The sequence below is a fragment of the Vidua chalybeata genome, chromosome 2 (assembly GCF_026979565.1).
Source record: "Vidua chalybeata isolate OUT-0048 chromosome 2, bVidCha1 merged haplotype, whole genome shotgun sequence".
Lineage (NCBI taxonomy): Eukaryota > Metazoa > Chordata > Aves > Passeriformes > Viduidae > Vidua > Vidua chalybeata.
In genome coordinates this window covers 7,086,516-7,113,771 of record NC_071531.1, presented here as the reverse complement: position 1 = coordinate 7,113,771, position 27,256 = coordinate 7,086,516, and positions in this window count along the sequence as shown.

Here is a 27,256-nt window from a genome sequence, read left to right as displayed (position 1 = left end):
ACAGTAGGGAGGGAGACAGCAGGAACTTGCTGACAACTCTACCAGCCAACATCCTTTCCCAGCATATGTGTGCGTGTGTGTGTGTGTGAGCACTTGTGATGACAATTTATAAACACCAATAATTAATCCTGAGCTGGACCACTGAGCCCCCTTCCCTTTCCTGTAGGTGACTGAATTCTGCAGGGGCTGCTTGTGCATTCTGGATGGATCCCCTTCTTAGCAAACACAGGAGGCACAGCCTATTCATGTGCTGCTGCCTCGCTCACCATCTGTGAGGATGCTCTTTGTCCACAGCCTGATCCCACCTCCTCCTCATTACAGACTGGATATGACCCATTGCAACTGACGTTAGGCAAGAAAAGGCCGTAATTGGCTTTGTTTAGCATCGTTTTGTTAATAAGCCAGCTGCACTGGGAGATGCTATTTAGGCCACATGTTTGAGACAAAGAATACATTCCTGTCTAATTTAAAGCATTAAAATCTGCCAAATCTAGCCATTAAAACTCTACATGTAGATTTAAGCCATATAGTTACTCAAACACTTAAAAACTTAGGTAAATTTGCAGTAAGATGTGCACAGATTTATTCCACATATGCCTCCCCTATGGGAGTCTCACGGGTAAATCCCTGTGCATCTTTTATCTTATTGTAAATACATACACTAACGATGCATAGAAATTGCTTTCACAACCTTGATTTACCAGTAATTTTTCTTTGCATTACTTTTTATATTGCATTATAAAAAATCAGCAGTGATTTAACATTGAGGAATTCCTACCACATTGTTACGGCCCTCTACCGAGGAGAAACCAGCACAGAGATCTGCAAACAGTGATTTAATTTGTGCAGCCACTGTATCTCACCTACTTGCATATCAGTAATAGTCCATCTGCTGCTGACAGCCTGTTCCAAACGTAGTAATATAACAAGTAATGGTGCTACAGTAATGCAACACACCACAGCAAATCATCCCATAAAAGACACAAAGTGTTTGCCAGGGTAGATTTGAAAATACTTGGTTTGTGTGTTATCTATTTCTTGCCAGTGTCATTACATTAGAAATGAGGCTTATGTGAATAACTGGTGGATGCTTGAGCAGAAAAGTTAATATTTATTCAGGGGAACGGTCTGTATGGAGAGCTATTGATTCAACTGGACACAAGTCTGTCATCCAAAGAGGTTTTTAGTATTTTGATGTGGTAAATGTTTCCTGAGTGCTATGACTGAATTTGCTCTGCTTTTTCTTCTGAAATCAAGGATGAAAATCAGTATTATAAAGCTGGACTTGGTGTGTGAGTGGAATACTTGTCAGTGTGATGAGAAGGGACGTGTCTGTGCCTTCCGAAACCACTACTGAAGTTTGCATTCCCAACATGTAGAGAGAAACTTTTGCTCTCAATCATGTTTGAGACATGTTTCCTCTAATAGGAAGTGAGCCAGAAAGGGCAGTGGCACCTGGCAGAGAGGAAAATACCAATGCCACCAAAGAGGAGAAGAACTGCAGGACCCCTAGAGAAGACAAGGAGATCTGCTGAACCCTGTTCAGATCTGTATTTTATCTCTGATTAAATCATTCATCAGGAGCACAAAGCCTTTAGGTGCAGAGTTTTGTGTCCATGTTAGTGCTCAAGAGGTTTTTTGATTGTACAAAGAGTTGAATCTGAAGAACTATGCATATCTTATGATTTGTTTAGAGTTTGGCCTTTTTATTCCTTTGATTAGTTAGTGGGTTTATTCCTTCAGGAAATTATGCAAATGTTATTCTGGATATAAGACAATTTTGTCTCTAAAATGAAAGCACTGAACTTTGTACTCGTGGTTACTGTAATTTCTGTGTAGCAGTCAAAATCCTTATGTAAGTGATAAAGCTTTAAATATTTGTAAATGTCCTGCAGTTACCATTCCAGTGATCCCCAGGTCTGTGTTTTAGTCCAAGTGGAAATGATCAGAAGTGTTTGATTTCACTTCTCTTCTTTCTCATGTATTCCCTTCAGGCACTGTGAGAGGTGGCCAGGAAGAGAGCAGTCCTAGATCATCTTGTGGGAAACAGGGGCTTGTGTTAAATAAATAAATGAAGGGAGACAGAAACAAAATGGAAGGAGAGGAGAGGAGAGGAGAGGAGAGGAGAGGAGAGGAGAGGAGAGGAGAGGAGAGGAGAGGAGAGGAGAGGAGAGGAGAGGAGAGGAGAGGAGAGGAGAGGAGAGGAGAGGAGAGGAGAGGAGAGGAGAGGAGAGGAGAGGAGAGGAGAGGAGAGGAGAGGAGAGGAGAGGAGAGGAGAGGAGAGGAGAGGAGAGGAGAGGAGAGGAGAGGAGAGGAGAGGAGAGGAGAGGAGAGGAGAGGAGAGGAGAGGAGAGGAGAGGAGAGGAGAGGAGAGGAGAGGAGAGGAGAGGAGAGGAGAGGAGAGGAGAGGAGAGGAGAGGAGAGGAGAGGAGAGGAGAGGAGAGGAGAATCTGTGCTGGTTTCCTGCTGGCTCTGGCAGGACTGATGAGATATGTTCAGGAGCACAGAGTGGTGTGAATACACAGTAGGGAATGAAGCCTGCCTGTATGAACATAACCTCTTGATATTGTTTCAGCAGATTTGAGCTGGCAGAGTGAATTTATATTGGATCAATGCTTGGTGTTATGTGGCTGCAGCATTTCTGCTCCTGTGTTAGCAGTCCTGAAGCCAGATTTGCTGTACAGTCAAACCATGGCTTGAATTGGCATGGAAAGAAAAGCTATTTAAGGTCATGGTTGTGGCAGACTGCTGGCTCTGCCTTGAGCAGCTTGTGTAACTGCTCCACGAGCTCTGCTGGCTCTGAGCACTGTGGTGCCTGTCTGTCACAGTATTTATTGCTGAAAGGGGGAAAAGAGCTGGAGAAGTACAAAGGGAACATGTTTCCACAGGTCGCCCTTGCTGTACCAAAGCATCATCCAGCCAAAGCCTGTGGTGAGCTTGTGGTTCAAATGGGTTCTGCTTTCCAAGGCCACATTTTATAAAGCCAAGACCTCTCTTGCAGACACATATAACTCTTTAAAGAGAAAGCATTATTCATTAAAATCAAACTCCCTGCTGGTGAGATGGAGCTTTCCTGGGACTTAATTATATCAGATTTAGAAGAACAACAGGCAAGGATGTTAGGCTTCTTCTCCCATGAGGAGAAGTTCCATTTCCATAATTTCAAACTCTCTTTAAAAATAAGGGCTGAGAGAAAGGTTTTGGAATAATTCTTTCTCTAGTTGGGAATTAGAAATTAATAGATCTGAATACTCATATGAATACAGGTGTAAAATGGATCACAAATTCCATGAACTGCTCTACTGTCTAGTAAGGACAGAGGACAGCAGCTCTTCAGATTTTATCAAAATGCTTCAGAGCAGAGGTATTTCATTCTAGACAGACACTATTGCTTCTGTGCAGAATGGAAAGCTTTATGGCAATGAGGGAGAATAATTACTCAAATATTTAAAGTTAATTAATGAAATATTTAAGGTTAGACTAATATATTGGACATGCTATCGTAGGTATGATTTTGATGACATCTTTTCCACTCAGAGATTTTATTGCAGTTAATAGCAGTGACTTCATGGTTCCCCCTCTGTCTGAACATTGCATCTACCAAAGATCCAAGGTCAGACAGAGTTGCCTGACATCCTTTCTCCCCCACACAGCAGGTAAGGAGGCCCCTATTTTGAAAAGTAGCTTGCATGTGTACAGCTGTAGAATAGTTGATATATAGTGTAAAAAAAAGTACCCTGAAGGATTGAAAATGTACAGATTCTTAATTATTATGGAAGAAAGATCACTAAAATGAATTTTCAGAGTAGTGGGACCAGTCTAGCAGATATCTTCAGGCCATGCACAGTGTTTGAGGTCAGACCCTTGTACCATATGGGAGATGCATCTGGGAGGTGCTGGGGGCAGAAAGCAAAGACTGGGACAGCACAATAAGGCAGAGCTTCTCCAGGTTGGTGCTGGAGCTGCAGTTGAGGCTGGAGATCCTCTGACCAAACCGAGTATTTATCACCTGCATGAGATCAAACACTAAGAGCCATTGTCTTTGGTAAAAAAACCATTGTGAATTCTTTCAGGATGGCATGAATCTCCTGATCTTACAGCTAACAACCAACCAGTCTAATGCCATTTCAAAATGCAGCAAGGTTTAGGACTAGGGAATAGTAGTTAAAGACTTATTAATTAAGCCAGGTTCCTTTAATGGAGGCAAGGACACCTTTAGTGTCTTTCTCTGAATGTCCATTTTGAAAATAACTGACTTAAAAAAAATCTACACGCAAAAAAAAGCACAGTCCTCCCTTGTCATTTTGTGGAATAAAACAACAGCAAAAGCCCAGCCTTTTGATTTAAAATGCAAATAAGAAATGTGTTCTGCAGGACCTCCTCTGTGTAGTCATGGGTAGAACTTAGAGATTTCCTCCACTTCTAAGCTGACACTTAAAAAAACTACTTTTGTTTGTCACTTGGTAAATCTTTGTCACAAGATAAAGTCTTGTAATAACAAATTTCAATAATATCGGGAAATACACATTTACACAGTAAGAGCATTCTGAAATGAGAAAGAAACAATTGCTCTTACGTAGCACAATGTTGTCCTTTGGTATGATCACACTCCTCAACACTTTTTTCCACTTTGGCTGTGGACAGACACTCTTCCATGTTGAACCCTGCTGGACAAGGATGCTCCCCTCAGCCTGCCCTCAGTTTCTGGAGGCTGTTGCTCTGTCAGCACAGGAACTCATGGGAACACTCCCCAGCTCACTTCAGTCCAAACGGGAAGGGCCAGCTCAAAGAAATCCAGTGGCAGGTGTTTGTTCACAGAGGTCATTTAACTCAATTGCTTAGGGAGCAATCAGAAGAGCAGTCTGGTTTTTGCTAACAGGTAGCAAAAAAAAAAAAAAAAAAATGGGACAGGAGCTGGGGTGGTAACCTTACCACCAGCACAGCTGCTTGAAAACTAATGTTTGCCTGTCCTGTGTGGGCAGATGGCAAGTCACATTACCTGACTGCAATATAAATTGGATGTGAAACTGTGCAAACAGGAGTAGGAGAAATGCTTGTTGTTATGGGCTAACTAATATAAATCATGCATGAGTATTCAGTCAAGTGTTTCTTCTCGGAACCTTTAGAGAGCTGTCTTTTTTTACAGAATACCTTTGATTAAGCAATCGATCAGGATAAAACACATTTCAGTGTTTTCTAACAGGTGTCATTTAGCATATCTTCCCGTCAATAAATGGCAAATGCCTTCCTGATAAAAAGTATTTATGATTAGATGTGCTGGAGAAACTTCCCATTGACCAAAACCCCATTCAGTGAAACTTCAGTGATGCTTGGGATCTGACGTGTTTGTGTACAAAATTACAAAAGGAAAACCTAGAACTGAAGGATGGGCATAATGTGATCTGGAAGAGAAATGGGGCTGGCTTTCAGAGCCATACCCATAAATTATTATTATGTGTGCCTTGTTATTTGCTGTATTTACCCTGTTATTTGTATTGTGCTGAATCTCAGCACAGCACAAACACTTTAAAGACAAGATTTTGCATCCTTTCTTCTTTTCTCTAACAGAAGGGACAGAAAGCCCCTAGGACTCTAATGTGATATCAGAGTACTTCTTCATATTGTCCTTTTGTTGTTGATACTTTGAAGGACTTAGGAACTAAAACCCAACTGCAATCTCCTTTTGAAATAAATATTATTGAGGTATTTTTTATATTAATGACCCTAAGCCCCTCACTGACCCCTGCCAAAGCTTCCTCTGTGCCACTGCACTTCACAAAAATTTAGATTTCCCCAAATGGAGAGGCAGCTGGTAAATGCCAGCTGTGGAGAAGCCTCAGAGAGTGGTAACTGCTGCCAGAGGACCCACAGAGGGTAATCTATGAAGTGCTGCCAGGGTTTCACCTCCTGATAATCCAGAAATACTTAAGGAACTGGCATGGATCAATTCTGCCATCGCTGGTCTTCTTTTTTGAAGCTGTGATTTCTGTTATCTCAAACATGCTGCAGGAGATAGAAAATTCTCAGTTCCATTTTATCTCTCAGTTTGGAAAATCAAAAGATAAAGAAGATGTAGATCTGATGCTTAAATAGGATCAGGTACTTCAAAGACAAAACTATTTTCCTCCTCAGATGTTCCAGAAATTTCTTCTCAAAAAAAAAGTCTTCTTTGTTCCTGTGGTTTAGAACATAGAAAATATGCAGTGCTAAGGCTTCCCCCACTTTATTCACACAATTTTCATCTTGCCAGAAATCAAAGTACTACAGAGGAGGTGGAAGTTTAAAACTGTCTATTCTCCTACCATTAAAAGATGCCTTTTGTATTCAATTTCAGCAGCTTTAAATGTAAAAAACAAAAGAATCTATTTCAAAAATATATTCCCTATCAAATGTAATTACAAAAGAATTAAATGTTTCAGAACTTTCTTTTCACTGGATGAGCATATGCATGATTTTGTGGTCATGTGTTGCATCCTGGGGTTGGTCATGTCACCTTTTGATTCAGAAAACTCCTCCAACTGGGTATTTTCTACAGTTAAACCTGGTTTTCTTGGGGGTATGGTGAATGTTGTCACTCATCATGTACTTATTCACCTGTTCATTTGTGTCCAGCCACTGAAAAAAGATTAAGGATACTCCCAAATTCCCTGGATGTTTTCACCTTGTCAATATCAGGTGCCACCACCAGCTATTGTCAGCCTTCCAGCTACTGCTCCATTCTTGGAGCAGCAAAGCCTTTCTCATAGGCACACACAGAGTTTTCCAGCTGATTTTGATGGCACTTGCACAGGCACATTCCAGTGGCACTGGGGTGACATCTCAGAGATCCATATCTTCACTTTCTGCCTGAACTCGTCAAGGGCTGAGCACCTTCCTAACACTGCTCTGTGACAGGCTGGAAATGAGACACTGAAAGTGAGGGAAGGGTTTCCATGCAGTGGTTAATGCAAGCACCTCCCTCCGTGTGCAGAACACATCAGATGGTCAGTGCAATGAAAGGAGGGAGGTGTTGCAGGTGCCAGGTGGGTTTCAGACCGTGCCCATTTTACCCTTGCACTGTTGTAGCAATGGCCAATATCTGCTGCCTCTGTGCTTGCTATTTTTGTTGTTTGTAGAAGTTGTCCTTTGTAGAAGTTGTCCTCCTCTGTATGGCTGGGTAGGTGAGGAGAGGTTTGGGAACCTTACCTCCTCCACTGGCAACATCAAACCCAGCTGATGGTTCACTTTGACAAATAGGTTGGAGGATTTCCCCAACTGCTGGCTTCATTTGGGAGACAATGTGGTAAAAAGTCCTGGAGGAATTTTTTAATAGACTATCTTTTGGGAGTTGTTATTGTTCCCATTTGTTCTTTTACTGCCTCTGGGGATTATCTTAATTGCTGGAAATGTAGTCAGAGGGGCAATTCAAGACATAATACTTCATTTTTTTGACTATTCCTGCTTATTGCCCCTGGATTTTCTTGGATATTGGGAGACTGTATGGGATGCTGTTTGTTACTAAGGGTTTTCTTCCACATTCTGTGGGTTATGGCTTTATCTTTCTCTTGACTTGGCATTTCCTTTTAATCTTTTGTGGAATATTTTTTTTTTGTATTTCACTCTGGCCTGGATGCATTTTTGGCTACATGTTCTCTTTTATGAGAACAGAAACCAATCCTGCTCCTCCACACCCACCTCATACTGAGTGAGATCACAGTCCCACAGATCCATATTAGGTGCAAGCATTTTCCCAAAGATTACACAGCAGATAAATCTCTCCATTTCAGCACATGGTTTATTACTGAATATATTGTCTGCCTACACATGCAGGAACAGATAACCAGTGATTTATATTTTCCTAATCACTGCTGCAGTGATTCATTTACTCCATGGTATCTTGGTGTCAGGGCAAATCATTTATGTAAAAGGGAGGAGACATTGAACAATGAGTGGCAATATAAAATGGCACAGAAAGGAAAAGAGGGCAAAAAAGAGCCTGGACAAATTAAAATGCTTTCAATGGCCTGAGGAAAGTTGTGGCAAAGGAGTTTTTGTGTTCCTGCTGCGTCTTTTTCTGGGAATGGGGCATCCACAATTTCTCTGGGCAGCCTGTGCCAGTGCCTCACCTCTGTCACAGTAAAAATTTTTTCCTAATACCTAACCTAAATTTCTCCTCTTTCAGTTTGAACCCATTATTCCATGTCCTATCACTACTGTTCCTGATAAAAGGATTAAACACATGATTAAATTTAGTCTTTTTATGTCTTACTTGGAAGTAATCTTGTAATTAGATATGCTGAAATACCTTTAAAAAATCTCCGCACTATTAACATGTTGAAGGCATCACACAAAAGTACCAGATCACCATCACCTACACTACAAAAATGTCACTGAAGCTGGTAAGAACTGCTATAGCCAAATCTGTCAGAAGTGCTGTTTACAAAATTGCCTAATTTGGTGCTGATCAGCTGTTGGCTGATAATTTCGTATCTGTGAATCTTCATTCACTAGTTCACACAGATGTCATAAATTCCTGTGTAAGAGGAAGTGCTGCATGGGTTAAGAAGTCAGACTTACCCAAATGAAGAAAATGACATAACAAAAGCTCAGAATTTAAATCCTGTGAATACTTGCTATGCACACTGAAGGATTAATTGAAAAATTCTTGGCAATAACCACGTTTGTGAATACTAAATGTATTCGCCGGTACTTTGCAAATACAAAATGAGGCTAAGGTTATGAATAAATTGTTCAGGGTTTCTGCTTTTAACTCTGGAATATTTGCTGACAGCATTGTTGAAATCAGAGAGGGAATTTCTGTGGTAATATTGAATAGGTTAAAGAAGAGATAACATCAAGACACAGAATATTCTGAAAGAACCTTCTATCGTTAGGAGGTGGTTTTCTCCCCATAACTTCTTTCATATCTGCCTTTCAGCAGTGCCAAGCAAATCAGGTTTTTTTTGTTGGTTACATATGAGCTGAGACTTGCTATATCTACTGATTTAGAAATATTTAGTAGCAGAAAGCACGTCACAGCTGGACTTCAGCAGTTTTTATTTCAAACAAAACCACAGCTTTCAGTTAATACAAAGCTATTCATTAATGGCAAAACTTGGAAAGTGATTTCTAGTCAAAGAGAAATATTTCACTAAAACCTTTTCATTTTCTTGCATTTTCTCATTTCATGTGGCCATTTGAAATGTGCCTTGCCGACATCCTATTACACCATTGCAAAGCATAATTCCCCTGCAGTTGCCCGTCACATTGACCAAAGCCAGTTCAATTTGTTTTGACTTGCAAAGCACCTTATCTGTTATTGGTCCCTCTTTAGTCACCTCAGTGGGGAGGTTGCTCTTTGCCTTTCAAATTGCTGGGCTTGTTTTACGCCCACTGCCAAGGCGGTGGGGACAGGTTCTGTTCTGCCCCTTGCTGCGCTGCTGCACAGCAGAGGCATTCCCCATGGCAGCCTGGGCAAGGCTTTTCATGGGAAGCCGGGCAGGTTTTGCACCCCCACCTGTCCCGGAGGAATTCCTTTCGGGAGGGATGTGTTCCAGCCCCAGAACTCCCCGGGCTTGCCTCACAAATGCCTCGGGGCTGGGCTGTTCCAGCTCTCTGGCATCCAGAGAATCCAGCTCTTCCCTGCATCCCGCTCTTCTCGGGCTTTCCATAGCTGAGCTCTGCAGCTTGTTGCCCACCCAGAGGACAAACTAGACATAATTCACGAGTTCAGACTACTGTGTATTAATGGAGGTGACTGTGAGCTGTGTCTGTTGCACCTGGACAACCACTCGTTTTCTGTACTCGAACCGGAAAGCTTTCCTTATCTCTATCGCATCTGATGTGCTACAGGATACAGGTAAGAGATAGGAGGGGTTCCAGTGAAACTCCACAGGAGGTATCATTTGTCAGCTGTCAGAGTGGGAAGGCACAAGAAAGAAGATAGCAGTAGGAAGAGCTGAGCAGTGACTTTCGGCCTTTCAGAAAAAAAAAATAAACAAAACCAAAAAGCAACCAAACAAAAACCCCAACGAACCAACAAAACAAAACAAAACAAAACAAAAACAAAAAAAAAAAACAAAAACAAAATAACCAAACAAAAACAAAAACAAACAAACCCACCCAAAAAAAAAAAAAAAACACAAACAAAACAAAACCCAAAACAAAACAAAACAAAACAAACCTGAAAAAGCCAACAATTGCTCAGCCCAAACTAAAACACTGGGAATAGTATGGATACTTTTAAAACCTGAATATTGTCTTCACAATCCCAAGTACACTTTCACTCGACGGCAAGAATCAAGCATGATATTCTTTCTGTCAGAAAGTGGTTAAATGTGGTGTAAATGGCTCACAGATAAGAGCAAATAAAGTCCGGGGCCTCCTGAGGAGCCGCTGATGCCCGGAATTGGAGCCCCTTGAATCAGCCTCTGCTCACATTTCTCACCGTGTCCCTGCCTGCAGTAATGGGAGAACAGGGAGGGGAAGGCACAGACGGAGCTGATTCAGCGCTGAACCTCCGTGAGCAAGGAGAAATGAGTCGGTGGAGCTGGGTAATGCTGTGAGTAAACCCAAATCCCAAAGCACGAAATGGGATCCCTCCAATATGCTGGTTTCTTGAACATTGCCTCCTTCCCCCTCCAATCAGCAGCTGACGAGAACCAATAAATGCCAGTGTAACAGCTCTTTGGAGAGATGTATTGACATCATTTTGCCAGTGGGAATGAGATGGAATTGCAGCATATCTAGACTGTTTATTTTCCCTACTTTTAAATATTCATGCGAATACTTCTGAAGTTTTCTTTTTCCCTTTGCCTTGAATGAAAAATAGGAAAAGGCATTTGGTGTTAATACTTTTGCCAAGGGAAAAAAAGTTTCATTTTAGCCAGGAAGAAGCTGTTGTTTACAAACTGCCTGGTGGAGGAGCAGAACCACCTGTGTAATGTAGACAATGGCCTTCTCCATTCTTAAGGGTATTTTCACCTCTCTGGAATAAGTGCTGTACTGCATGCAGGAAAACAGCAGCTGCAGGCAAAACAAGGGAGATCTAAGTCAAAACAGTGCTATCCCCTTCACCTCCCCTGAAACAAAGAGAAGATATCATTTGTAGGCACTGGGGATCTTCAGTTTTGTGTGTTTGCAATGTTTTCTAATCCCAGCTTTCACTACTTCCTGCTTTGTTTCATGGAATCCTTTTCCCTCCTCCTTCCTCTCCCTTGTGTCCCTCCAGTGCCTCCATTTGCATCCCCTTCTTGTCCTTACAACTCACACACCTGGAGAGTTTCTTATGAGAGCTTTCTGTTCATTTAACCTTCCAATCTCTTCCCTTCTTCCACCAGATAACCCATGGTTCATATCCACACCTTTTTTGTGTGTGCCTGGTTTTGCCCATTTCTCCCACATTTGGCCTCCTTCCAATCCATCCTCTGCATGTCTCCTCTTCCTCTGCTGTGTGTCACTGCATCTTCCCTGTGACAGATGAGTAATGCCACGGCTGACTCTCACAATTAAAAGGCAAATATCATGTATATGTGTTCAGAGAAGTTTTATAGATTTATAGTTATGTTTTACCCCCCTTGTGTTGTTATTATGGGTGGCCTGGGTTTGGGACATTTGGGAGGGTCAGCTTGTCACTATGGCAGCACCTGACCTCCAATCAAGATTTAAGGACGTGATCTCCACCACTGGACAGCAAAGAAGGAGTTGATGGACAGAACTTTGGGAGGGGCTAAAGGGTTAAGAGGAGAAACCTCCACTGTGTGGGCGAGCACATGGTGGGAAAGATCCTCTGCTCCCAGCGCTGTAATATTTTCTCTATTCAGTCTTCTGTTGTAGTTTTGATAAGGTTTTAATAAACCTTTTAAATTTTGGAAGTGAGTATCATCTCTCACACTCCCTTTGACTGGCACTGTTCTTGTCACCTTGCTTCTTCTTGCGTGTCCTTTGCTGTCCATGTCACATCTGAAAATTGTAGACCCAACCTAAATGTTCGAGTGATTTGCTTGACTTTTCTTCCGTAGGGACTCATATCCCTTTGCCTGAAGTTTTCTCTGCAGAAGTCCTTATCTTCCTTCCCATTCCCCACCTTGGTGCTAAGTGTTGTGGCCTGATGCTCCCCTCTTCATTCTGTTTTTTTAAAAACAGTGGCTCCTCTTCTCTCCTGCCATATTGATGCTCCCTATCCCTGTCCTTTGATCAGTCTCCTCCAATGTAGCCCTATTGCCAAAATGTAAATCTGGCTCTGGCCCCTCCCCTTGTGATCTTCTTTCATGCTCCACTTACATAACTTCAGTGGAGAACTTGAGCACCCTTCTGACCCTTTCCCTGTGCTTGGCTGCCTTCTGCTTGGGGTTTGAATATCCTTTCAAAGCAAGAATAAATCTCTTTGCAGAGAGAGGACTTCACCCACTGCTATCTATTTCTGGTCACACTGACCATAGCTTGTCCTTTTCTCCAACCATGTGAAATTCATGCTGGTTTCATGTTGTTGTGTTAAGCTTAGTGCAGTTGTTATGACTTTTACAGTCCTGCCTCCAAGCAGCCAGCCCTCATTTGGAGTCATAAAGTCAAATTTACATGCCAGCTACACTGCTGTGGCAGGTTTTGTTGTCCTCCTGACAGATTGTTTCTGTATTGACCACTTCCCCTGGGAGAAGTTCCCAGCAATTTCAGATGTGGTTGAAATTCTCTTTGGCTGTGAGTGCCTGTAAGACAGAACAACATTGGGGCTGCACTGTTTATTAGTGTTTCATTGCTATTTCTTCCCGGCCCATCTGTTTGCATCTGACCTCTGTCATTCCTGTTGAGTTTCTCCTGGTAAAGAGAATCCCTGGAAGTGTTCAAGGCCAGGTTGGATGGGGCTCTGAGCAGCCTGGTCTAGTGGAAATTGTCCCTGCCCATGGCAGGGAGTTGGAACTACATGATCTTGAAGGCCCCTTCCAACTCGAGCCATTTTATGCTTCTATGGTTTTGAACAAGTTTGAAACACCAGGAATTATCAACAAAAATTTCTTCTATCAGTACTGCTACAATCAGATTAAATACAAGTATGACCAGGCAGAATAAAAAATCATTTTAATTGGTTGCTTGAATTAAGAGCATTCTAAAGAACTAAATATTAATCAATGCTATGGAGAAATAATTTTTCTCTTTAGAGACCGATATGAAAAAATGCATAGTTATTCTGTAAGTTATTTGAAAATGAATGCCACCATCCCCATTCTAAAAATGAAACTCTTCATATTTTTTCTGGAGTGTTTATATACCTCAGATTTTTATTTTCTCCTAATCAGAAATGTTTTCAGTGAGCTCTATATTGATTTAAAAATAGCTGAAAAGAATTAAGAAGTTCAGATTTTGATCAGCTTTAGAAAGAACACTCTGAAGATCTAATTATTTTCACACACCCTTCTAGCCCTTACTGCCTATTGCAGAGAGATCATGGCTTTAAATGTGGCATCAGCAGGAGAAGTGGAAGGACTCTTTAAAGGAAGCAACTTGTCTAAATGGCTGCACAGTGGAGAACATAATACAGAACTACAGAGAATATGGAAATGCCTCATTGTGTCTCCCAAATGCCTCCTTTTAGCTTCAAGGGGCCCAGCAGGTTTGGTAGCCTTTGGAAGCCTTTTAGCTGAGCCCCATCTGCCTGACAATTGTGAGTGCTACGTGCCTCTCATGGAATGCTGCTCTCAGAAGATGATTCTTGAAGCATGTGCAACAAGCACCCCTCAGATTTCACTTCTGTGCAAGAACGTCAAATGTCAATAAAACCTCCCAAAAAATGCCATGGTAACAAATATTTCCTAAAGTGCAATCACTGAGCAGCACTGGGACAGTTTTTCTGTTCTTTTCTTCACCTCACAAGGACTTAATCCTACCTTGTCTGAAGTTTCAGGGAGATTATGTAGCTTAATGATTATTTAGGTCATGTTAAAGCATTTAGAGAAAGAATCTAAAGTGAAGTATGCACTCTTTGTTAATCCATATGGTTAACCATGCTTGGTTTCCAAACCTGTGTTACTATCCAAGGAAATGTCTGGATAATCCATTCAGAACTGAATACTGGTGGGTGTTTCTTCAGTTTGCCAACTGAATACATGAACCAGATTGCATCTCCATTTCTCCTGCTCAGAGGTGTCTTTGTCTACAGCTAAGAGTGAGCTCAGAAACCTGCCTGCTCACTTTCCTGTCCCACTGCCGTGTTGTGACAGGGTGGTGTGAATGTCTAAAGGATACTCATGGCTCAGACAGTCAGTTCTCATTGTCAGATCTTTAGTGGTGCAGAGGAACTGGAGCTCAGCTCACCCTGGCCAGTGCTGGGTTTCGCAGCTGAAGGGAAATGTCAAATGCTCAGTGAGCTCACAAAATGAGGTAGATGAGGAGACTTGGTGATCACCAGTCAGACTGGGGCTCACATTGTCAGTATCTGTAAAAGAGAGAAGAAAGGCCTGGGGAGATCCCATAAAGGCTTCCAGCTGCCTCAGCTGAGTTTGTGTTAGCACCAGTTTTGAACTGAGGCTTTGGGCACCAACAGCTTAGTTGCTCCTCTCCTCTCCTCTCCTCTCCTCTCCTCTCCTCTCCTCTCCTCTCCTCTCCTCTCCTCTCCTCTCCTCTCCTCTCCTCTCCTCTCCTCTCCTCTCCTCTCCTCTCCTCTCCTCTCCTCTCCTCTCCTCTCCTCTCCTCTCCTCTCCTCTCCTCTCCTCTCCTCTCCTCTCCTCTCCTCTCCTCTCCTCTCCTCTCCTCTCCTCTCCTCTCCTCTCCTCTCCTCTCCTCTCCTCTCCTCTCCTCTCCTCTCCTCTCCTCTCCTCTCCTCTCCTCTCCTCTCCTCTCCTCTCCTCTCCTCTCCTCTCCTCTCCTCTCCTCTCCTCTCCTCTCCTCTCCTCTCCTCTCCTCTCCTCTCCTCTCCTCTCCTCTCCTCTCCTCTCCTCTCCTCTCCTCTCCTCTCCTCTCCTCTCCTCTCCTCTCCTCTCCTCTCCTCTCCTCTCCTCTCCTCTCCTCTCCTCTCCTCTCCTCTCCTCTCCTCTCCTCTCCTCTCCTCTCCTCTCCTCTCCTCTCCTCTCCTCTCCTCTCCTCTCCCTGTAGTCATCCATGATGCTACTTAGACCTTATGGTAAAGAGCAAATAATTCGGTATAGCCAGCTTAAGAGACTAAGCAAGGTGTATGAGGGACTACTGTAGAGGAAAAAGTTAAATGAGAAACCCCATTTTTAATATATATCTGTACTGTTTTTCCTTGCTTAAGATAGTCTCTATCAATATCCTGCAACTGAAAAGCTCTCTGGAAGTTTCCACATCTGTCAGATGGGAACTGATTCTCTGGCAAGATCTGTCTAAAGAATGGCTTTTCCCTAAAAGGATACTGAGTTGGAGAAAGTCTCTTCTCCCATACTCTTCTTCTTCCTCGGCTTCCTCCAGACTCAAATGCCCCCTTGAGGATTTGTTGCAATTCATACACTTGATACTTAATGAAGATCTCAGGTTTTAATACTTGCCACAAATGATCACTGATTTCTAAAGATGCTCTGGAAATGCTCACATCCCTCAGGCATAGTGATACAGGTCAGACATTAAACAGTGCAAGGTCACCTTTACCAAGGTGAGTGCAACACCTGGTGAAAGACCTGACACCTGACTGTAGCATAAAGATACTCCCTATCCATTATGAATGAAGTTCTTCTTGCAAATAGATAATATTTTAGATTTCCATGGCAAATTATGCACCTTTATAACACATGTAATGAAAACACAGACCCACAGGAGAGAATTAGAAATGCAGCTTTATGCTAAGTCCTGGTGGAGATGGGACATGGCATTAAATATGTAAAACCTTGTGTGGAAGTCTGTCTGAGTACAGTGACTTCTAAAACGTCTTCCTGGATAAAAGAGCACCGAGCTGAACTGCATTATCACATCCTCAGTGTTTCCTCACAAAGGCAACAACCTCAAACGATTACAATTGATTTGAAACGGCAGAGTTAGGAGACCTTTAGAAATAATAGTATTGGTTTAGTTATTTAGTAGCTCTTCAGAACACGTGTGACTTTGTTAATGGCCAGCAGTAGTTACTGTGTTGCATAGAAGTCGCTGAGATGGTGAGATCAATCAGCAAAACCAGTCTGCAACCTTAGTGCTTATTGATTCTGCTGCTTTTTCCCGGCAAAACCGATTACAAACTGTTACTCTGTTACAAACTCCATTTTCTGCTGTTTGGTATGTGCACAGTTTTTTACTATTCACAAAATAGATGACTTGATGAAGAATTTTAATCTCCTTTCATCACTTTGGGTGTCACTTTTTCAAATAAAATGTGTAGCTATACTTTCTCATCACTTTTGGGCAAATGATTAGGGATGGAATTCCTGGGAATTAACCACCTTTAAAGAAAAGCATGGGGACGAATAAATGAATGATGATATTAAATGATAGTGGAAAATCTGGAAACCTGAAAATCCGTGCAAACAGCTAGAAATGTCTGCTGAAAGAGAGACCTTGCATCCCACCTGAGCTGGCCTGCAGAGGCTATTTCTTGCATTTTATACTCATGTTTTATTTTGGTTTTATGTGCTGCACATTTGGGGTCTAAAACCTTTGAAGTGTCTCTAGGATGAAGAAGAAAAAAGGGAGGCACACTCTAAAGCCCAAAAATTAAACTGGTGTAGATATATATTAAACCAAAATTACTGCTCTCCTGAGCAACATGGCAGAGTAGAGAACCCAACCCTGTTGGGGTGCAACTTGCCAAAACCATAAATCAGTAAGTGCATTGATCTCAAAGAAGTACAGTTAAAAAAAAAAAAAAAAAAGAAAATATATCTATATATATGGCTAAGTCAGTTCTTTGAGGTCCTAGATGAGGAAAGATTTCCATAGAATTATAGAATGGTTTGGGTTGGAAGGGCTCTCAAAGATCATCTGGTTCCATCCCCCTGCCAGGGACATCTCCCACTAGACCAGGTTGCTCAGAGCCCCACCCAGCCTGGCCTTGAACACTTCAGGGATGCTCTTTACCATGTTTTATACCTCCTCATATCCCTTGTACTCATCCCTCCTGTTTGGTACAAGAAAACACAAATTAAAGTTAAAATAATGTTGCAAACATGCCAGTAGGGTTTTTTTTGTTTGGGTTTTTTTTTTGTTTTTTTTTTTTTTTTTTTTCCAGCTCATCAAATAGACACAGGCAATTTTTTTACTCCTTCCCAGCCAGTTTGTATAGAGAAGTGATATGAGAAGATTAAGCCTTTATTCACAACATGTGGACAACAGAATTGCAGCTACATTCCTACAGAACTGCATAATTCACTCATCAAAATCAGTGCTAGCAAGCAGGTTTTACAGTGTAGAAATTATGGAACAAATAGGTCAGTTTTGAGGCCTGATTCATATATTATGTCACAAATAAATCTGTAAAAATAATTGTCTTTTTATGAACTTAACTGAGGAAGGAAGTAGAGTTCTAATTTGCATATAGTTTTTGTTTTTCAGCAAAAAAAGTTTATTATATTCCAAATCTAACTAGATATTTGCTTTTGAATCAGAAAATAATTGTTTTGTTTCTTTGCCCTACATTTTTTTTCATCATTTTGAGTGTTATTTGAGGGTAAATTTCAAAATGAAATGTCATTGCAAAATACTGGATCAATATTAAACAAGTAATTCAATATTTCCCATGAAAATAATAAAAAAAAAACCTCGATGATTTTATCCAAAGCATTTGGAGAATTTGACAACTCACATATGTATATTTTGGGTCAAGAAAGTTGTACCATTCTGTTGTCTTCATAGGTTGATGGAAATGCATGGTAAGAAAATTTCCTTGTTTCATATTCTTTAAGCTTTGTTGTTTATTATTGCTGTTGACATTCAAAATTAGAGTGAGGTGGTTTGTGAATTAATGCCTTTCCCTACTAGAACTATTCCCAGTTTGTTCTTTGCCATCCCGTCTTCCCCCAGAGAATTCCTGCTTAAACATTTCAAGGCAGAAATAAGTGTCCACCAGGACTATGGGTAGGGCTCCCTCTGCTAAGCAAGCAATGTGATTGCTGGAGAAAAAATAACACAGGCCCAGCTGATGACATTGCAGTTGATATAAGTGTGTCCCTGCACAGCCTCCCAGACTTTCTGATATCATGTCTATATATCAGTCTAAGAATCAATTTGGGTTTGACTGCATGGATGGACATGAAGATGGAGAGGATTGCTTGCTCTTCAGCTATTAACATGGAAGGACACAACTTCTGTAATAGTCAACTCTGTATTTTTATTTGATGTACAGCTTTTTCATATATTAAACTTCTGAAAGGCTTTTGGTAAATGTGATCATCCTGCACTTGAGACTAATAAAAAGGGATTTTCAGGCCTCTTAGTTTATTTCTATCACTCCAAAGAAAAATCTTTTCATAAGGCAGTAAGTACATCAGCAGCCAGTTCTTTTCTAAGAATGCTAATTATAGTCTCTCTGTATGAATTAATTGTATTTTCTTTTGACTATAGTGATATTGTTTAGAGGAATTATCTCTCAGGTCAGACAAAAAGGTTTGACTTTGTGTGACACACTGGAGTGATTTCCTCTCTATCGTGGTATTTAGTATTCCTTAGCAGGAACTTTGTGAAGAATTAAAAACCAAATTAAACTGAGAAAGGGGGCCCTTCCACTGATTTCCTCATTTAAGACATTATATAGAGAAGCTCCTCCATGGACTGTCATGCACAGCCAGACAATGAAACAGACATTTTCTCCTTCACAGAGCACTTTTAGAGCAGCATCACGACACGTGTCCCCAAGAATACTTTGCTGTGAGATGATTACAGCAGAGACAAGTGGAGATTAGGGCGCAGGTGGAAGTTATCAGTAGCTTCACACCTGCTTAGCCTGGTTCTGAAATTCCCTCTGATGTGTGAGAGTCTGAAACACAGCCTTCCTATGCAGAGGTATTTATGGAAACTGTGTAATCTGCAGGAAAAAGCGTGGGGTGCAAACCTCTCCTGAGTTCTTCACTGCTGCCTTGGGTGAGAGATTTTTGGGCACTGAGATGCAGGGATTCATATGGGCTCCAGTTTTGCAGAATCTCCTAGGTTACACCTCCCCTGCCCCCGAGCTTCCCAGGACACAGAGCCCTTTGAAGCTGGAGAAGCATCTAAATCCTTTTCCTGTGGGCTGGATCCAGGACTTAGGCTGCTCATAAATGCTCTGTGGCTTTATGGTGATTGACTTCAGAGCCTTGAAGAAAGGCCCTGAGCCACCTGGTGTTGGTGATGTTGACCATGTGGCCTCATGGAAAAGCAGGTGGGATGTGTGGAGGAAACTGGGCTGGACAGAGGCCTAACTCCTAAATTAGTCTATGATTCAGAGCACGTTCATCCACAAAAGCTTCTTAAGGCTTTCAGGAAGACTCTGATAACCAGGGAGGTCAAAAGAGATGCTCTGGCAGTTTATTCATAAGACCATTTAGTAAATTTAGCCTTAAAACTTCAGCTTATGTGTCTTGCTACTGCTCCCCTGGCAGCTCACGTGGAGGGCAATAAACACTTCAGTCTTAGTTATTTCTTCGTCCCATCATTATTTCAGGAATTATTAAATAGAAGCCAACCTGCCAATAACATATAAGATCTGTTAGTGAGACTCTGCATTAACCCAGCACAGTCTGTGAATTGCACTTCTTTAGGACACAGCAGCCCACTGGTTCTCATGGCACTGGCTCTGGCCACTAAACCCCCATCTCCACTGCCTCCCCCACCGCTCCTCCACAGGCTGCTTTCAACAGCTCAGTCACTGACAAGGTGGCAAGAAGTGCAAGACTCGTGATGAAGCTACAGGGATGTGAAGCAAGAAGATTTTCTGCACATACCCCAAGTTTAGCAGTCCCGGGAAGGCCTCAGGATAACAATGAACTCATCAACTTCAAAACAAAATGCAAAGCTCATTTGATCTGATTCAGCTTCCCTGTGAAAAAGTATTCAAAGTGAAATTAGATGGAAGATAGAAGGAAAAGTTGAGATAAAAATGCTAGTAGAAAATAATTGCTTTTCAAGTTGGAAGGTACGGAGTGTGAACTGGGAAATCTGGTTGTGTGCATCTCTGCCAGGAGACAAGAGTAGGGAAACAGAGCCCTAAAGCTTTGAGCACAGTGACTCTGGCTGGGAGATACTGCACATAAAATGCAGCTGTGCATGATTGCAGTACTCAGAGGAATCAGCTGTTTTGCTCTCCTTCAGCTATGACGTTGTTTAAATCAAAGAAATAAGAGGAAGAAAAAAATCCACTCCTGTGGCATCCTTTCACTCTCAGATGTAGGAGATGTGCCTGGGGCAGAGATAAAGGCTGCAGCGTCTCCTTTCAGGTACAACATCCCCATGAATGGCAGCACAGCCCTTCCTCAGCAACACTCAGCAATATTTGGCGTGAATTTTCCCCCTCTCCAGTGGGAGGTGGACATGGAGGAGAGTGCCCCATGACACAGCAGATATTGTGTGCTCTTCCTCTCTGCCGAGCAGCGAGCTGGGTGTTGATCATGACCAAAGGAAGAAGGGTAAGAGTGCCCATGGTGCCCCTGCAACCATCCTCAGTCACACTCTACAGAGCTGCCAGTCCTCCAAAGGAAAGAAAATGTGCTCAATAAACTCATGTTCTGGCCCCCTCTTTTTTATTTCTTGCCATATTAAAAGCAGCCTCTGTTCTCCTCAGTCTGAATCTCAGAGTCTTTTGTGTTGATGATTTCCAGTTTCAATAGTTCAATTTTAGTTTCACCTTCTAATTTGTATTCCTGGTATCAGCTGCTAAAGGAGCAAGTTAAATGATTTGAATTCACACTGATTTAATATTACTAATTGCACTGCCAAATGCTTCCCAACCTTGCTGTTTTTTTTCAAAAGACATCAAAACCTCTGATAGGTTTAAGATCCTCCATACTTAAGGGAGAGAAAGAAAGAGCAAATAAGGCAATAAACCTGAGTGGAGCAAATTATCAATTACAATAAGTTAACTGTGTTATCTAACACTGTGCCTGCCACAAAGAAGAAAATCAGCCTTTTCACTCTCTGTAGGTGGCTACACATGTGTTGCAATAAAAGTATTTATGCTGCTGTCTCCACCAGCTCAAAGAACAACGAGGAGCAGCACTGCACTGAACAGAGCCAAAGGCAAAACCTGGGGGAGAGGGGAAAGCCCTTGTTCCCATAGTTACACCAAGCCATTAGGAAGATACGCACCTCCAAAAGCTGAATTAGAAAAGTGCTTTTAACTCAACATATTCTATTTAATTTCAGCAATTTCCCCCTAACTATTATACTGCTGTGTGGGTTGTGTTGACAGCTGCTGGAGCTCTGCAGTCCTCACCTCCAGCAGCTGCCACAAAGAAGCCAAGCACACACTTTGGAGTTAAACCACTAATAAGCAGCTTATCAGCAGAACCAAATCTCTCTCTCCTGTGGCTGGGCTGACCACCCTGCAACCTTATGACAATTTAAGAGCTCAGAGGAGAAGGAACCTTAAAATAAAGGAATTGTGGGGGTGGAGGGAAGATAGCCTTGCTCTACATGTGCTGTTTGTACCAGTTTGAATGCGTGTATGAGGGGTGCAAATGTCTGAGATTAATTGTTATAATTTCTATTGCTATATCATTATTATTATTATTATCATCATCATCAACAACAACAATAATAATAACAATATCATGGATGTATGGTGCACAGGTTTAGTACCATCACATTTTTTCCTCTGTCTGTAATAAAGCAAGCTATGCCTATATTAGCACTGATATAATTGCATTTACTCTGTGCATTGGTATGTGTGTGTGGGGTTTGTACTTATGTAATTTTATTACTGTGTGTAGCAGTCTGTGTAAAGATAAGTTCTTAAAATTATTTTCAGGAGTCACATTTTCCCCTTGAAGCCTCCTGCCTTTGTTTGATGTTATATAACCACATTTTGCTTTGCTTTGAAATATTTTCCCTTCTCTGTTGCTGTTGGAAATACCCACGCAAACCAAGAGGAGAAATGGGCTATAAAGGGAACAAACAAAACTGAGCATTGACTTAAATTCCTTTTGGTCTTTTTCCAAATGTTGCCAAACACACAAGATAAATAGATGGAGAGTGGAGAAAAACTGTCCCCCTCTCTCACTTGCTTATGGTGCCACTTGCAAATACCATAAATAAAAAAAAAAGGCTAGCAAGGATACACATAATAATAAAGCATGCAGACTCCTTATGGGCAAGACCCAGATTCTCAAAAATTTTTAATACAAACATCCTTGAGGAGCCTAAGGGAGTCAAAAGTACATGTAGGTAAAGAGAAGTCAATGCTGTATTCATTATATTTATCTCAAAGATATTCTCTATTTTCTATTTTTGTAATATATTTTTCCTTTTTACTGTTGACAGTCTTATAATTTTCACGTCTTTCAGGCCTACAATTTTACAATCATGCTTTATTGATAAAATGAATCTTGGTTTACAGTATTTTCCAGAGGCTCAGATAAAAATTGGACTATCTTATAAAAACCTGCATCCACACATGCATATGCACATGTCTAAAGGCTGTCACCCAGCAAATTTACAGCTGGGTACTTAAAACCAAGACAAGCATTAGAAATGAAATATGACTAGCACTTCATAAATGGAGCACTGGGAGAGAGAAATTGTGTCACATCCAAAATGATGCGATCCTCCTCCCTCATCTTGGGCCATGCCTTCTTGACACCACAGTTACATGAAAGCTTTCCCATTTCCTTTCAGAGTAATTTATTTTATGGCATTTGAGGCATCCCACCTTTGAATTCCACCCCAAACTCTCATCTAAGCCTTCCTTTCCTCAGTCATTGAGTAACACAGATCTCCTTGGCTGTACCTCTCCTTGCTCCATGTTATCCTTCTGCTCCTCCCTGCCCACAGGAGCCCAAACCACTGTTGGTAGCATAAAGTTACCCTCTTTATCATTTGCACTCTTTGAATTGAAATGTCCTATAATCCCCAGTGTCACCACATTGTGTCCTGCCCTTTCTGCCTTGCTAGATGTGACATCCTGGGTGCCTCCTTTATGCCAGGCTGTCTGTGGTGCACGTAAATCAGGTGCTGCTGCTGCTGTGAAGAGATTTAATAGAGAAAGGAGCAAATCCTGGTGCCAGCATTGCTTCCAGACTTCACAGTTACTGGAGAAAAGGGGCTACAATGAGTAAATGACACATTTGTGGCCTTCTCAAGACAGCCCTTTAGGCTGTCTTCAACCTTGACTTTATGGGTGGATTGTCTGAGAAAAACTGAATCACAAGGTCATTTCCTCCTTCATGATCCTTCTGAAGAACCATTTTTACTGGGGTACCTGAAGGAAATTAGCCATTATACAATAGAAATGGCAAAGGGGTCACTGGCCAAGCTTAGTCTGAAGGGAGAATTTCCATGAACCCTCCCTATATTGTCTGTAAATTGAGAGATCTCAAGGCAGGGCACGTCCACATGTCTGTTGGGGAACACTCTCTGTGACTGCTACTGGAATATTACCATTACAAAAAAATAACAGCAGTAATATTTGGGCCTTCATTAAAAAAATCCATATGGATCATATTGGCAGATAGGCAATTGATACCATCCTATGCCATGAGGGTCTCATAAAGGAGGCTAAAAATGCCCAGGATTGCCTAAATGCATTGGTAAGTTTGGACTCCAGTCTACATTTTTGCACTTAATGTGCATTCTAGAACTATTTCCCTGCAATGTTTAATGAATCTGGGAGCAAATTAATTTAGAAAAATAAATTCAAATAGACTTTTCTGAATCAATATTGCAGCATTTCACATTCTTGATAACTTGAATCATAGTGCTGAAGCAATATTCAGCTGCTGTAAATTGCCACAGCTCCACTGAAGCCAATAAAGTTACAGTAATTTATTTCATCCGATGATGTGATTTTTACAGAATAGTTCTGACCTTATTTAATTGTGTGGTTTGTTCATTTATTTGTTTTAATAAATGGAGGAAAAAGGGCATGCTCCTGCATTTGCAGGCAGAATGAAATGATTACTTCTGCAAATAAATTGGGGGGTATCAGTGGCAAAACTAGGATTGTCAGCAACTGCTGTTTTGGAAGGAAAAGACCTCAACCCAAGAAGAGAAACAGGGAAGTTATGCATCTTCTTTTCTCTTTCTTTACTTCTATAATGGAAAAATGTGAGTTACGGAAACACTGGAGACATTTCAAGATTTTGTACGACATAATTTCATTAAAGTGCACTAAAACTGCAAATACATGCATGTCCCAGGGAGGTTTTCTGGTGGCCTCTAGAACCTGGCATTAATGCTGGTAAGAAAGAGAATTTCAGAGGAAGAACAGATACACAGGGATTTTTCTTACAGCATAAAGTGGAAACTTTGGGAACTGCTCATTGAGGACTTTTTTGACATGGATTGGGTGTTTCTAGGCCAGAGGTGTGAGTAGCCCTGAATTCAGTGACTCCCACTGACTCCTGGCAGCAAATTTATTCTGTAGCTTCCACAGAATCCTGTGAGAATTAATTCCCTGGCCTTGTGTGAAAAGATTTTTTTTCTCCCTGCTCTGGAACTGATGGTTGATAATTTCATTATCAGTCCACTCGCTGTTGTATTGTGAGAAACAGTGAATAAATCACTTCCCATTCTTCATATCTACCTCAGCCATATTCCATCTCTGTCCTCTATAATCTAGTCTATTATTATGTATTATCTGTCACCTAGTCTATCCACTCTCCATGTAACAAAACTGTGGAGTAAATTTGGTCTTCCCATCTCTGTCTTAGTTCCAGTACATCCTTTTGAGATGGGGTGAAATGAATAATAAGTACATAATGTAGAGCAATAATATATAGTAGCATAATGTTATTTGATTTTTCTTCTCTTTGCCTTTTCTAATCATTCTTAATATTCTTTGTTTCCGAGCTCCTGAGCATTGATGTGTCAGGTATTCAAAGTGTTCAGTGAATCCTGAAGGACTCCAAGTACTTTTCTTAAATGACAAGAGGTAAATTGCCTCCTAAGTGACTATATGCAATGGCTGTACATCTCTGCACACATGCACATGCAGATGTATGTCAGCACTGCCTGTTTCTGTATTGCCCTTCACCATGCTGCAGTTACTAATATGGAATTAAACACAAACACTCATGATCTTCTGAAATACTTCACAGTCAGCTTTAGATGAGCCTCTTACAAATAATTTTGTAGGAGCCAATGTTATCAGTGCCCTTCTTCTCTGCTTCCTGCAATGTTTATGAATATGTTGAGGAGCCCTGGGCCCAGGTCCAATCCATTAGTAGCACCATAAGTGACAGTATTATACTGTGAAGAATCTAATTATTCTTGTCTTTTCCTTTTTTAATTTTTCTGTTTTTAAGCAACTACTAATTGATCACTGTCATTTGTGCTGTGAATATTTAGCTTTTGTAAGGGCTGTTGACGCATGGCAATGGCAATGACTCATTGCCATTTTATGGGCAATACAAAAAGACTCTATTAGCTCTAATGTCTTTTTGCTCCTCACCTCTTCTGAGAACTGTGTGATAGGTGAGGCTGTGTGATATATGACTGCCCTTTGCAAAAGCCATGCTGTCTTTTGTGCATTTCTTACACATATTTTTTCCCTTAATTACTAGTTTCTAATGTTTGCAGTCCAGAAATCAAATTATTGGTCACTAGTACCCATGATAACTCTTCAAAAAATTTTTGCTACCACTTCATCCTCTTGCTCTGAAACTTTATTTCAGGACACTTTAATTTGAAACAGTGTCTCCTTTGCTCTTCCAGGGCCTCCATGCAGAAGGTAGTGAGTAAAGTTGATGATAAGCATGTACATAAAAGATCCTCCCTTTTCTGAGACCTCAAGTGTTTGACCATATTTTTTTTCCTTTAAATATGCTTTTCTCCTTGTGATGCAGTTCTCTGGGAAAAATAAAAAAAGGGCTATTTCCAAATTGATTGTTTATTCCCTAGCTTCCCACTTGTCATTCCATCTCTTGCTTTGTGTATAGAGCACTAATGTCCTCTGGTAATGACAGCCCTGCCGTGCACTGCTGCCTTCAGCCTTTCTTGAAGCTGCATCAATTTTCTACCTTGCCCTGACTTGCCCTGACAGCTATCTTCAGATTTTTCTATTGTGCTTCATATTGTGAATGTTTATCCATCAGCTCCAAGTAATTTTCAGTGTGAAAACAGATATTCCTGATTCTGCCTCATTTCCCCCTCTCTCACACACACGAGCATGCACACAGCCCTGACTCCTTAACAGTGCATAAAATCACTGTTTTCTCTATGAGAGCAAAGAAATAGGGACACGTCTTGAGCTGGAAGAAATTGATTTCTTCAAGGACTACCTTGGGAGATACATGGTTTATTTTGCACAAGTGGGAGTGTAGTCATCTGACTTGCTGATGGCACATCCCAGGTACAGACAGGGCACTCAGAATATTTCACAGGCAGAATTTTAGGACCATTTAAACTGGAGGCGTTTTAAACTGGATTAGTTTCACAGTGCAAAATCACATATGGACATAAGAGTTATAAGAATACCTGCAGCCATTAGATGCTTGCTATTGAAGGCCCTTCTGCTGGAATGGCAAAGACAAGATAAAGACATGTAACCTTGCATCGAGGCTGTCAACATGACAGAAAACTCAAAGACCCTGGAAACCCAAGATGGATTAGGTGAGTTATTTCCTGCAGAGTGAGGGGTGTACACATCCACACTGGCAGGTGCAGCATAATTTGGTCACTTAGGATCGAAAGTGATTGCTTTAAAGTGGAATGCATGATTGACAAGGGCTATTAAGATGATCAGAAAAATGAAGAGCATAATATATGAAGGGGTACAAGAAGAGCCTGGCTTGATTAATTTCCTGGAATGGGGGTGACAGGAGGCATGGTTTCTGCTGATAGACACCTCAGTGGGGTGAATGCTAAACAGGCAGGAAGGAACTGTGGCCAGGGAGTAAAGCTGGCAGGATAACAAACAAGGCACTCGACATGTGGGAGAAACAAAGCCTGAATCTCTGGAGAAGGCCCCAAGCTGATGGGCAGGGGAGCTTTTGGAGGCTTGAAGGACCCTGGCAAAGAAATAAATCCTTTCTGGGAGGATGCACAATGTCCTCACCAACGGCAGGTGATGACTTGGAATTCCTCCTACTTTTTCTACCAGCTCACTGTGCATCTTTTGACACTACTTGCTGTTCCCTGGCCCTGGTTTCCACACTGGTAAAATCCAGGTAATTATGCTGATGGCTTCTGCAAAAAAAAGTTGAGAACTGCCAGCAAGGAA